Below are 13,539 nucleotides of genomic sequence, written 5' to 3'. Positions count from 1 at the left end.
GTTTTTCATTTAAGACCATAATCTATTTTCAGGTAATTATTTTCTTTTTTCAAATACAAAATGTTTTACAAATTTGCATGTCATCCTTGTGCAGGTACCATGCTAATTTTCTCTGTATCATTCCAAATCTAGCATATGTACTGCAAACTGAGCACCACTTTGAGGCATTTTTTTTTAATAACGTGTGAGTTTAAGTCAAATTTTTTGTTGTTGTCTATGGGAGCCAATTGCTCCACCATCATTTATTGAAAAGTATATTCTTCTTCCATTGAACTGCTTTTACACTTCTGTCAGAAATATGTTGGGCATATTTTCATGGGTCTATTTTTAGCTTCCATATTCTCTTCCATCAATCCACACATGTTACTCCACCAATATGACATGCTTGATTACTGTACCTATTATGTAATAATTCCTACTGTAAGATATAATGATTTCTCCCATGTTATTCTTCTTTTCAAGATTGCTTTAGCTATCTTGTGTTTTTCTATATAATTTTTAGAATAAGTTTTTCTATATTTTAAAATCTTCACTACAATTTGAATAGAGATTGCATGAAATCTACAGATCAATTGTAGAGGACTGACGTTTTTATTATATTAAGTCTTCCAATTCATTAACATACCATACTCCACAACATGGTACGTTGTGTCTTTTTCTTCTGGTCTCCATGGTTTCAGATGAGAAATCCTCTGCCATTCCAGTAAGTGTTCCCCTATAAAGGCATCACTTCCCTGTGGTCGATTTGAACGTGCTCTTGGCCTTTAGTGTTTAGGTGTTTAATTGTAATGTGCCTTAGCATGGATTTTGGTAGTGGGTTATACTATTTGTGGTTTGCTCAGATTCTTAAATCTGTAGATGTATGCCTTTTGTCAAGTTTGAGACATTTTGGATCATTATTTTTTTCATGTGTTTTTATTTTTTTTCTCCTTCTGGAACTCATAGAGCCACTGTTTTTATAAGTGGTATGTTTTCCATAATTGCCCCACAGGTCCATGTGCCTCTAATCAGTTTTTCTCACCTTCTCTCTTTTGTTCAGAACATGTAAATTCTATTTATTTGTCCCCTAGTACATTGTTTCTATATTCTTTCATATACACTCTTACTATTCATCCCATCCAGTGATTTTAAAATTTTAGCTGTCGTATTTTTAGTTCTGTAATTTACATTTGATTCTTTTTTAAAATTTCTCTTTTATCAATAATGTTTTTCCTTTTAAAAATGTGACCAAAAAAAAATCAGGCTGGCAAGACGGCCGAATAGGAAGAGCTCCAGTCTGCAGCTCCCAGCAAGATAGATGCAGAAGGCAGATGATTTATGCATTTCCAACTGAGGTACCCGGTTCATCTCATTGGGACTGGTTGGACAGTGGGTGCAGCCCATGGAGGGCAAGCAGAAGCAGGGTGGGCAGTCACCTCACCCAGGAAGCACAAGGGGTCAAGGGATTTTCCTCCCCTAGCCAAAGGAAGCCGTGAAGGACTGTGCCATGAGGAATGGTGCACTCGAGTCCAGATACAGCACTTTTCCCCCAGTCTTCACAATCCACAGACTGGGAGATTCCCTCCAGTGTCTATGCCACCAGGGTTCTGGGTTTCAAGCACAAAACTGGGCAGCCATGTGGGCAGACGCTGAGCTAACTGCAGGAGTTTTTCTTCATAACCCAGTGGCACCTGGAACACCAATGAGAAAAAACTGTTCACTCCTCTGGAAAGGGGACTGAAGCCAGGGAGCCAATTGGTCTGGCTCAGCTGGTCCCAACCCCATGGAGCCCAGCAAGCTAAGATCCACTGGCTTGAAATTTTTGCTGCCAGCACAGCAGTCTGAGGTTGACCTGGGATGCTTGAGTTTGGTGGGGAGAAGGGCATCGACCATTGTTGAGACTTGAGTGGTGGTTTTACCTTCACAGTGTAAACAAAGCCACCCACCCAGGAGTTTGAACTGGGTGGAGCCGACCACAGCACAGCAAGGCTGCTGTGGCAAGACTGCCTTTCTAGATTCCTCCTCTCTGAGCAGGGCATTTCTGAAAACAAGGCAGCAGCCCCAGTCAGGGAATTACAGATAAAACCCCCATCTCCCTGGGACAGATCACCTGGGGGAAAGGGCGTCTGTCAGCGCAGCTTCAACAGACTTAAACATCCCTGCTTGATGGCTCTGGAGAGATCAGTGGATTTCCCAGCACAGTGTTTGAGCTCTGATAAGGGTCAGACTGCCTCCTCAAGTGAGTCCCTGACCCCTGTGTATCCTGACTGGGAGACACCTCCCAATAGGGGACAACAGACACCTCATACGGGAGAGCTCCAGCTGGCATCTGGTGGGTGCCCCTCAGGGACAAAGCTTCCAGAGGAAGGAAAAAGGAGCAATCTTTGCTGTTCTGCAGCTTCTGCTCATGATACCCAGGCAAACAGGGTCTGGAGTGGGCCTCCAGCAAACTTCAGCAGACCTGCAGCAGAGGGGCCTGACTGTTAGAAGGAAAAATTACAAACAGAAAGGAATAGCATCAACAACAACAAAAAGCATGTCCACTCACAGACCCTATCTGAAGGTCACCATCATCAAAGACCAAAGGTAGATAAACCCACAAAGATGGGGAGAAACCAGCAAAAAAAGTTGAAAATTCCAAAAACCAGAATGCCTCTTCTCCTCCAAAGGATCACAACTCCTCACCAGCAAGGGAACAAAACTGGATGGAGAATGAGTTTGAAGAATTGACAGAAGTAGGCTTCAGAAGGTAGATAATAACAAACTCCTCTGAGCTAAAGGATCATGTTCTCACTCAATGCAAGGAAGCTAAGAACCTTGAAAAAAGGTTAGATGAATTGATAACTAGAATAACCACTTTAGAGAAGAACATAAATGACCTGAAGGAGCTGAAAAACACAGCACAAACACTCTGTGAAGCATACACAAGTATCAATAGCTAAATTGAACAAGTGGAAGAAAAGATATCAGAGATTGAAGATCAACTTAATGAAATAAAGTGAAAAGACAAGATTAGATTAAAAAAAAAAAAGGAGTGAAAAGCAATGAACAAAGCTGCCAAGAAATGTGGGACTATGTGAAAAGACCAAATCTATGTTTGATTGGTGTACCTGAAAGTGATGGGGAGAGTGGAACCAAGTTGGAAAACACCCATAAGGATATTATCCAGGAGAACTTGCCCAACCTAGCAAGACAGGCCAACATTCAAACTCAGGAAATACAGAGAAAACCACTAAGATACTCCTCGAGAATAGCAACCCCAAGACACATAATCATCAGTCTCCAAGGTTGAAATGAAGGAAAAAATGTTAAGGGCAGCCAGACAGAAAGGACAGTTTACCCACAAAGGGAAGCCCATCAGATTAATGGCAGATCTCTTGGCAGAACCCCTAACAGCCAGAAGAGAGTGGGGGCCAATATTCAACATTCTAAAAGTAATGAATTTTCAAACCAGAATTTCATATCCAGTCAAATTACGCTTCATAAGCTAAGGAGAAATACAATTATTTTCAGACGAGTAAATGCTGAGAGATTTTGTCACCACTAGGCCTACCTTATAAGAGCTGCTGAAGGAAGTACTAAACATGGAAAGGAACAACTGGTACCAGCCACTGCAAAAGCATACCAAATTGTAAAAACCATTGACACTATGAAGAAACTGCATCAATTAACAGACAAAATAAACAGCTGGCATCATAATGACAGGATAAAATTCATACATAAAAATATTAACCATAAATGTAAACAAGCTAAATGCCCCAGTTAAAAGACACAGACCAGCAAATTGGATAGAGTCAAGACCCATCGGTGTGCTGTATTCAGGAGACCCATCTCATGTGCAAAGACACACATAGGCTCAAAATAAAGGGATGGAGGAATATTTACCAAGAAAATGGAAAGCAAAAAAATAGTAGGGGTTGCAATCCTAGTCTCTGGTAAAACAGACTTTAAACCAACAAAGATCAAAAGAGACAAAGAAGGGCATTACATAATGTAAAGGGATCGATATAACAAGAAGAGCTAACTATCATAAATATATATGCACCCAATACAGGAGCACCCAGATTCATAAAACAAGTTCTTAGAGACCTACAAAGACACTTGGACTCCCATACAATAATAGTGGGAGACTTTAATATCCCACTGTCAATATTAGACACATCAATGAAACAGAAAATTAACAAGGATATTCAAGACTTGAACTCAGCTCTGGAACAAGTGGACCGAATAGACATGTATAGAACTCTCCACCTGAAATTAAGAGAATATACATTCTTCTGAGCACGACTTCACACTTATTCTAAAATTGACCACATAATTGGAAGTAAAACACTCCTCAGCAAATTCAAAATAACAGAAATCATAACAGTCTCTCAGACCACAGTGCAATCATTAGAACTCAGGATTAAGAAACTCAATCAAAATTGCACAACTACATGGAAGCTCAACAACCCTGAAAATAACAAAATTAAGGCAGAAATAAAGATATTCCTTGAAACCAATTGGAACAAAGACACAATGTACCAGAATCTTTGGGACACACTTAAAGCAGTGTTTAGAGGGGAATTTATAGCACTAAATTCCCACAAGAGAAAGCAGGAAAGATCTAAAATCAACACCCTAACATCATAATTAAAATAACTAGAAAAGCAAGAGTTAACAAATTCAAAAGCTAGCAGAAGACAAGAAATAACTAAAATCACAGTGGAACTGAAGGAGACAGAGACACGAAAAACCCTTCAAAAAATTAATGAAGCCAGGAGCTGGTTTTTTTTTTAAAAGATCAACAAAATAGATAAACTGCTAGCCAGACTAATAGAGAAGAAAAGAGAAGAATCAAGTAGACACAATTAAAAATGATAAAGGAGATATCACCACTAATCCAACAGAAATACAAACTACCATCAGAGAATACTATAAACACCTCTATGCAAATAAGCCAGAAAAACTAGAAGAAATTGATAAATTCCTGGACATATACACACTTCCAAGACTAAACAAAGAAGAAGTCGAATTCCTGAATAGACCAATTACAAGTTCTGAAATTGAGGCAGTAATTAATAGCCTACCAACCAAAAAAGTCCTGTGCCAGATGGATCCACAGCCAAATTCTACCAAAGGTACAAAGGGGAACTGGTACCATACCTCCTGAAACTATTCCAAATAATAGGAAAAGAGGGAATTCTCCCTAACTCATTTCATGAGGCCAGCATCATCCTGATACCAAAACCTGGCAGAGACACAACAAAAAAAAATAAAATTTCAGGTCAATATCCCTGATGAACATTGATGCAAATATCCTCAATAAAATACTGGCAAACTGAATCTGGCAGCACATCAAAAACCTTATCCACCAGAATCAAGTTGGCTTCATCCCTGGGTGCAAGGCTGTTTCAACATAGGCAAATCAATAAACGTAATCCATCACATAAACAGAACCAATGACAAAAACCACATGATTATCTCAATAGATGCAGAAAAGACCTTTGACAAAACTCAACAGCACTTCATGTTAAAATCTCTCAATAAACTAGGTATTGATGGAATGTATCTCAAAGTAATAAGAGATATTTATGACAAACCCACAGTCAATATCATACTGAATGGGCAAAAACTGGAAGCATTCCCTTTGAAAACCAGCAGAAGACAAGGATGTCCTCTCTCACCACTCCAGTTCAACATAGTATTGTAAGTTCTGGCCAGGGTAGTCAAGCAAGAGAAAGAAATAAAGGGTATTCAAATAGGAAAAGAGTAAATCAAATTGTCTCTGTTTGCAGATGACATAACTGTATATTTAGAAAAACTCATCTTCTCAGACCAAATTCTCCTTAAGCTGATAAGCAACTTCAGCAGTCTCAGGATACAAAATTAATGTGCAAAAATTACAAGCATTCCTATACACCATAATAGACAAACAGAGCCAAATAATGAGTGAACTGCCATTCACAATTGCTACAAAGAGAATAAAGTAGCTAGGAATACAACTTACAAGGCATGTGAAGAACCTCTTCAAGGAGAACTACAAACCATAGCTCAAGGAAATAAAAGAGGACACAAACAAATGGAAAAACATTCCATGCTCATGGATAGGAAGAATCAATATCATGAAAATGGCCATACTGCCCAAAGTAATTTATAGATTCAATGCCATTCCCATCAAGCTACCATTGACTTTTTTCACAGAACTGGAAAAAATACTTTGAATTTCATATGGCACCAAAAAAAAGAGCCTGCACGCCAAGACAATCCTAAGCCAAAAGAACAAAGTTAGAGCCATCATGCTACCTGACTTCAAACTATACTACAGTCTACAGTAGCCAAAATAGCATGATACTGGTACCAAAACAGATGTATAGACCAATGGAACAGAATAGAGTTCTCAGAAATAACACCAAATATCTAACCATCTGATCTTTGACCAATCTGACAATAACAAACAATGGGGAAAGGATTCTGCATTTAATAAATGGTATTGGGAAAACTGGCTAGCCATATGCAGAAAACTTAAACTGAATCCCTTCTTTACACCTTATACAAAAATTAACTCAAGATGCATTAAAGACTTAAATGTAAGACCTAAAACCATAAAAACTCTGGAATAAAACCTAGGCAATACCATTCAGGACATAGGCATGGGCAAAGACTTCATGTCTAAAACACCAAAAGCAATGGCAACAAAAGCCAAAACTGACAAATGGGATCTAATTAAACTAAAGAGCTTCTGCACAGCAAAGGAAACTATCATCAGAGTGAACAGGCAACCTACAGGATGGGAGAAAATTTTTGCAATCTACCCATCTGACAAAGGGCTAATATCTAGAATCTACAAAGAACTTAAACAAATTTACAAGAAAAAAGAAACAACCCCATCGAAAAGTGTGCAAAAGATATGAACAGACACTTCTCAAAAAAAGACATTTGTGTGGCCAACAAACATGAAAAAAAGCTTATCATCACTGGTCATTAGAGAAATGCAAATCAAAACCACAATGAGATACCATCTCACACCAGTTAGAATGGCAATTATTAAAAAGTCAGGAAACAATAGATGCTGGAGAAGATGTGGGGAAATAGGAATGCTTTTACACTTTCGATGGGAGAGCAAGTTAGTTCAACCACTGTGGAAGACAATGTGGGAATTCCTTAAGGATCTAGAACTAGATATACCATTTGACCCAGCAATCCCATTACTGGGTATATATCCAACAGATTATAAATCGTTATACTATAAAGACACATGCACACATATGTTTATTGTGGCACTGTTCACAATAGCAAAGACTTGGAACCAACCCAATTGCCCATCAATGATAGACTGCATAAAGAAAATATGGCACATATACACCATGGAATACTATGCAGCCATTAAAAAAAGAATGAGTTCATGTCCTTTGCAGGGACATGGATGAAGCTGGAAACCATCATTCTCAGCATACTAACACAGGAACAGAAAACCAAACACAGCATGTTCTCACTCATCAGTGGGAGTTGAACAATGAGAACACATGGACACAGGGAGGGGAACATCACACACTGGGGCCTGTCTGGGGGTGTGGGGCTAGAGGAGGGGATAGCATTAGGAGAAATGCTGATGTAGATGACAGGTTGATGTAGTGCAGCAACCTACCATGGCACGTGTATACCTATGTAACAAACCTGCACATTCTGCACATGTATCCCATAACTTAAAGTATAATAATAAAAAATTAACAAAATAATAAGAGCCATTTATGACAAACCCACCACCAATATAATACTGAATGGGCAAAAGCTGGAACCATTCCCCTTGAAAACCTGCAAAGACAAGGATGCCTTCTCTAACCACTATTATTCAACATACTGTTGGAAGTTTTGGCCAGGGCAATCAGGAAAGAGTAAGAAATAAAGGGCATACAAAAGGAAGAGAGGAATTCAATCTGTCTGTGTTTTCAGATGACATAATCCTATATCTAGAAAACCACATCATCTCAGCCCAAAAGCTCCTTATGCTGATAAGCAACTTCAGCAAAGTCTCAGGATAAAAAATCAATGTGCAAAAATCACGAGCTTTCCTATACACCAACAATAGACAATTGACCATATGTGGAGAACCAAGGAACATAATGAAGCTGATTGGTTGCTCCTAAGTTCATTGGACAAAATGATGAAGAAAATGATGAACTCAGGGCTTCTACCTCACAACTTCAGAAGGAAATACTGAGCCTCAAATCTGCTAAGACTGCCTTGAGTGAGAACCTTATCTCCTGTAGAGAAAGAGCTGAAATTGTGGAAAAACATACACAAGCTCTTATCACGCAAGTGGCTGACCTGCAATGAAAGGTGCATGCACAGCTTCGCCAGGTGTCTACTGTTAAAGTGAGGGCATTGATTGGAAAAGAATGGGACTCTGAAACTTGGAATGAGAACTTGTGGGAGGACCCTGATGAAGGTGGGTAGACTGAGTTTGTAAACTCTGATGAACCTTTTTTTGCCAGAAGAAACAGCTTCCCCATCTCCAGTAGAGGCAACATCCCCTCTCCAGCCCATGCTGCTATCAGCCTCAACACCTTTGTCTGAGGAGATAAACCCTGTGCTGCATGAGGCAACAGTGATGGCCTCCCCTGAGGCAGTAGTCACCCAAGATAACGTTGATTCTCAGGAGCCACCCCCAACACCCCTGTTTGCTTCCAGACCTATAACTAGACTAAAGTCCTGGTGGGCCCCTGGAGATGAGGTTGAGAGTGTGACCCATGAGGAGGTGCACTACACTCGAAAATAACTGCTTGAGTTTTCTAATTTATGTAAACAGAAATCTGGAGAACAGGCATGGGAATGGATATTAAGGGTGTGAGATAATGGTGGAAGGAACATAGAGTTGGATCAGGCTGAATTTATTGACTTGGACTCACTAGGTAGGGACTCTGCATTTAATCTTGCAGCTCAGGAAGTTAAAAAAGGTTCCAATAGCTTATTTGCTTGGTTAGCTGAAATGCAGATTAAAAGATGGCCCATTGTGAGTGAGCTGGAAATGCCTGATCTCCCTTGGTTTCATGTAGAGGAAGGGATCAAAAGGCTTAGGGAGATTAGGATGGTGGAGTGGATTAATCACTTTAGACCAACTCATTCCAGGTGGGAGGATCAAGAAGCGATACCCTTGACCAATGCCTTGTGAAATAGATTTGTGAGGGCAGCTCCTTTATCTTTGAAGAGCCCTGTAATTGCTCTTCTCTGCATGTCAGTTCTAATGGTGGGAACCACAGTCACTCAACTACAAAATTTAAATACAATGGGAATAATTGCATCCCGAGGTAGCAGCAGCCAAGTGGCAGCACTCAACCATCAAAGGCATGGTGGGCTAGCTACAGTAATGGACAGCAGAGGCAAAGCAGCAATCAGAATAGTCTGATTCATGTGGAGTGCTGGCATTGGCTAATTAATCACGGTGTTCCTAGAAGTGAAATTGATAGGAAGCCTACTGCATTCTACTTAATTTATATAAGCAGAAAACTTCTATGTTGAATGGACAAAAGACTAATTTGAATTAAAAAAAAAAACAGAGAATCATGGCCCATCAATCAATTTCTAGACTTGAGCCACTTTACAGACCCAGAACCCCTTGAATGAAGGGGAGACTGGGTTCCCTTGAGGAAGGACCCCACTATGTTACTGATAATTTATGCAGTGAATCTTTCTTCCATTCTTCCCCAAGAAGACCTCTAGCCTTTTACCAGGGTAACTGTGCACTGGGGAAAGGGAAATGATCAGATATTTCAAGGACTGCTGGACACTGGCTTTGAGCTGACATTGATTCCAGGGGACCCAAAACGTCATTGTGGTCCTCCAGTTAAAGTAGAGGCTGATGGAGGCCAGGTAATGAATGGAGTTTTAGCTCAGATCCGACTTACAGTGGGTCCAATGGGTCCCTGGACTCATCCTGTGGTCATTTCCCCAGTGCCAGAATGCATAATTGACATAGACATACTCAGCAGCTGGCAGAATCCCCAATTGGCTCCCTGACTGGTAGGGTGAGGGCTACTATAGTAGGAAAGACCAAAAGGAAACCATTAGAACTTCCTCTACCTAGAAAAATCATAAATCAAAAACAATATCGTATCCCTGGAGGGATTGCAGAGATTAGTGCCACCATCAAAGACCTGAGAGACACAGAGGTGGTGATTCCCACCACATTCCCATTCAACTCTCCCATGTGGTCTATGCAGAAGACAGATGTGGCCTATGCAGAAGACAGATGGATCTTGGAGAATGACAGTGGATTATCACAAGCTTAACCAAGTGGTGACTCCAATTTCAGCTGCTGTACCAGATGTGGCTTCATTGCTTGAGCAAATTAACACATCTCCTGGTACCTAGTATGCAGCCATTGACTTGGCAAATGTCTTTTTCTCCATTCCTGTCCATAAGGCCTACCAGAAGCAATTTGCCTTCAGCTGGAAAGGCCAGCAATATACCTTTACTGTCCTACTTCAGGGGTATATTAACTCTCCAGCTTTGTGTCATAATCTTATTCAGAGGGACCTTGATCGCTTTTCACTTCTGCAAGATGTCACATTGGTATATTACATTAATGACATTATGCTGATTGGATCCAGTGAGCAAGAAGTAGCAAACACACTGGACTTATTGGAGAGATATTTGTGTGCCAGAGGATGGAAAATAAATCTGACTAAAATTCAAGGACCTTCTACTTCAGTAAAATTTCTAGGGTTCCAGTGTTGTGGGGCCTGTCGAGATATTCCTTCTAAGGTGAAGGGTAAGTTGCTGCATTTGGCCCCTCCTACAACCAAGAAAGAGGCACAATGCCTAGTGTGCCTATTTGGACTTGGAGGCAACACATTTCTCATTTGGGTGTGTTTCTAGGGTCCATTTATTGAGTGACCAGAAAGGCTGACAGTTTTGAGTGGGATCCAGAACAGGAGAAGGCTCCACAACAGGTCCAAGCTGCTGTGTAAGCTGCTCTGCCACTTGGGCTATATGACCCAGCAGAATCCATGGTGCTTGAGGTGTCAGTGGCAGAAAGGGATGCTGTTTGGAGCCTTTGGCAGGCCCCCATAGATGAATCACAGTGGAGGCCTCTAGGATTTTGGAGCAAGGCCCTGTCATCTTCTACAGATAACTACTCTCCTTTTGAGATACAGCTCTTGGCCTGTTACTGGTCTTTGGTGGAAACTGAACGTTTGACTATGGGTCATCAAGTCACCATGTGACCTGAACTGCCTATGATGAAGTGGGTCCTTTCTGATCCATCTAGCCATAAAGTGGTCATGCACAGCAGCATTCCATCATCGAATGGAAGTGGTATATATGTGATCGGGCTCGAGCAGGTCCTGAAGGTACAAGTAAGTTACATGAGGAAGTGGGTCAAATGCCATGGTCTCCACTCCTGCCACCCTGCCTTCTCTTCCCCAGCCTGCAACGATGGCCTCATGGGGAGTTCCCTGTGATCAGTCAACAGAGGAAGAGAAGACTAGGGCCTGGTTCACAGATGGTTCTGCATGATATGCAGGCACCACCTGAAATTGGACAGCTGCAGCACTACAACCCCTTTCTAGGACATCCCTGAAGGATAGCAGTGAAGGGAAATCTTCCCAGAGGGCACAACTTCTAGCAGTACACCTGATTGTGCACTTTGCATGGAAAGAGAAATGGCCAGATGTGTGATGATTATATACTGATTCATGGGCTGTGGCCAATGGTTTGACTGGATGATCAGTGACTTGGAAGAAGCATGATTGGAAAATTGGTGACAAATAAATTTGGGGAAAAGGTATGTGGATGGACTTCTCTGAGTGGTCAAAAACCCTGATGATATTTGTATGCTGTGTGAGTGCTCACCAACAGGTAAGCTCAGCAGAGGAGAATTTTAATAATCAAATAGATAGGATGACCCATTCTGTGGACACCACTCAGCCTCTTTCCCCAGTCACTCCTGTCATCGCCCAATGGACCCATGAACAAAGTGGCCACGGTGGCAGGGATGGAGGTTACACATGGGCTCAGCAACATAGACTTCCACTCACCAAGGCTGACCTGTCTATGGCCACAGCTGAATATCCAATTTGCCAGCAGCAGAGACCAACACTGAGCCCTCAGTATGGCACCATTCCTTGGGGTGATCAGCCTGCTACCTGGTGGCAGGTTGATTATATGGGACCTCTTCCATCATGGAATAGGTAGAAGTTTGTCCTCACTGCAATAGACACTTACTCTGGATATAGGTTTGCCTATTCTGTATGCAATGCTTCTGCCAAGACTACCATCCGTGGACTCATGGAATGCCCTATCCACCATCATGGTATTCCACATAGCATTTCCTCTGACCAAGACACTTACTTTACGGATAAAAAATTGTGGCCGTGGGCTCATGCTCATGGAATTCATTCATCTTACCATGTTCTCCATGAGCCTGAAGCAGCTGGATTGATAGAGTGGTGGAATGGTATTTTGAAGTCACAATTACAATGCCACCTAGGTGAGAATACTTTGCAGGACTGGGGCAAAGTTCTCCAGAAGACCTTGTGTGCCCTAAATCAGCATCCAGTATATGGTACTGTTTCTCCCATAGCCAGGATTCATGGGTCCAGGAATCAAGGGGTGGAAGTGGCACCACTCACCATCATTCCTGATGATACCCTAGCAAAATTTTTGCTTCCTGTTTCCAGGACATTACATTCTGCTGACTTAATGGTCTTAGTTCCAGAGTGGGGAAAGCTGCCACTAGGATACACAACAACGACTCCATTAAACCAGAAGTTTAGATTGCCACCTGGACAATTTGGGTTCCTTCTACCTTTAAGTCAACAGGCTATGAAGGGAGTTGCAGTGTTGGCTGGGTTGATTGACCCAGACTATCAAGATGAAATCAGTCTACTACTCCACAACAGAGGCAAGGAAGAGCAAGCATGGAATACAGGAAATCCATTAGGGCATCTCTTAGTATTATGATGCCCTGTGATTAAGGTCAATGGGAAACCACAACAGCCCAATCCAGGCAGGACTACAAATTGCCCAGACCCTTGCAATGAAGGTTTGGGTCACTCAATCAGGAAAAAAAAGAAAAAACAAACAAACAAAAACAAAAAACACGACCTGCTGAGGTGCTTACTGAAAGCAAAAGGAATACAGAATGGGTAGTAGAAGAAGGTAGTCATCACTACCAGCTACTACCCATGAACAGCTACAGAAACGAGGACTGTAATTGTCATGAGTATTTCCTCCTTCTTTTGTTAAAAACCTGTTTGTGCATGTATACACTTGTGCTAAGAAAATATCTTCATTTTATTTTTTTCTCCTTTATCATGTGACATCAGATTTATTGAATTCACATCAGCATTTAAGTATTGTTAACTTTATGAAATACTATTTGGGTTGGGAATTGGTGCTTTTCCGGTTGTATGAAGGATAGTTGTATCATGTTAGGTGTAATTATGACCTTATTATTGTCTTTATTTGAAGATTATGTATGATCTCAGGAGATTTTCATGGGTTTAAGTTGACAAGAAGTGTACTTCTGATGGCTAATACTGAATGCCAACTGGATTGGATTGAAAGATACAAAATATT

The 13,539-nt window shown here is 41.1% G+C and overlaps 1 non-coding gene and 1 pseudogene across 1 annotated transcript; one reads left to right on the top strand and one right to left on the bottom strand.

The window, feature by feature from the left end:
* Positions 1–49: 49 nt before the first annotated feature.
* LOC129025490 (U6 spliceosomal RNA) lies at positions 50–155 on the bottom strand. Its single transcript, XR_008497246.1, has one exon. It is a non-coding gene; the product is annotated as a U6 spliceosomal RNA (small nuclear RNA).
* A 9,463-nt stretch (positions 156–9,618) lies between these two features.
* On the top strand, positions 9,619–13,174 carry LOC134739020 (uncharacterized; annotated as a pseudogene).
* The last annotated feature ends 365 nt before the right edge of the window (positions 13,175–13,539 follow it).

This window comes from Pongo pygmaeus, chromosome X (assembly GCF_028885625.2).
Source record: "Pongo pygmaeus isolate AG05252 chromosome X, NHGRI_mPonPyg2-v2.0_pri, whole genome shotgun sequence".
Lineage (NCBI taxonomy): Eukaryota > Metazoa > Chordata > Mammalia > Primates > Hominidae > Pongo > Pongo pygmaeus.
Note: the sequence above shows the minus strand (reverse complement) of the source record. Positions and strands in the feature narration are given on the sequence as shown.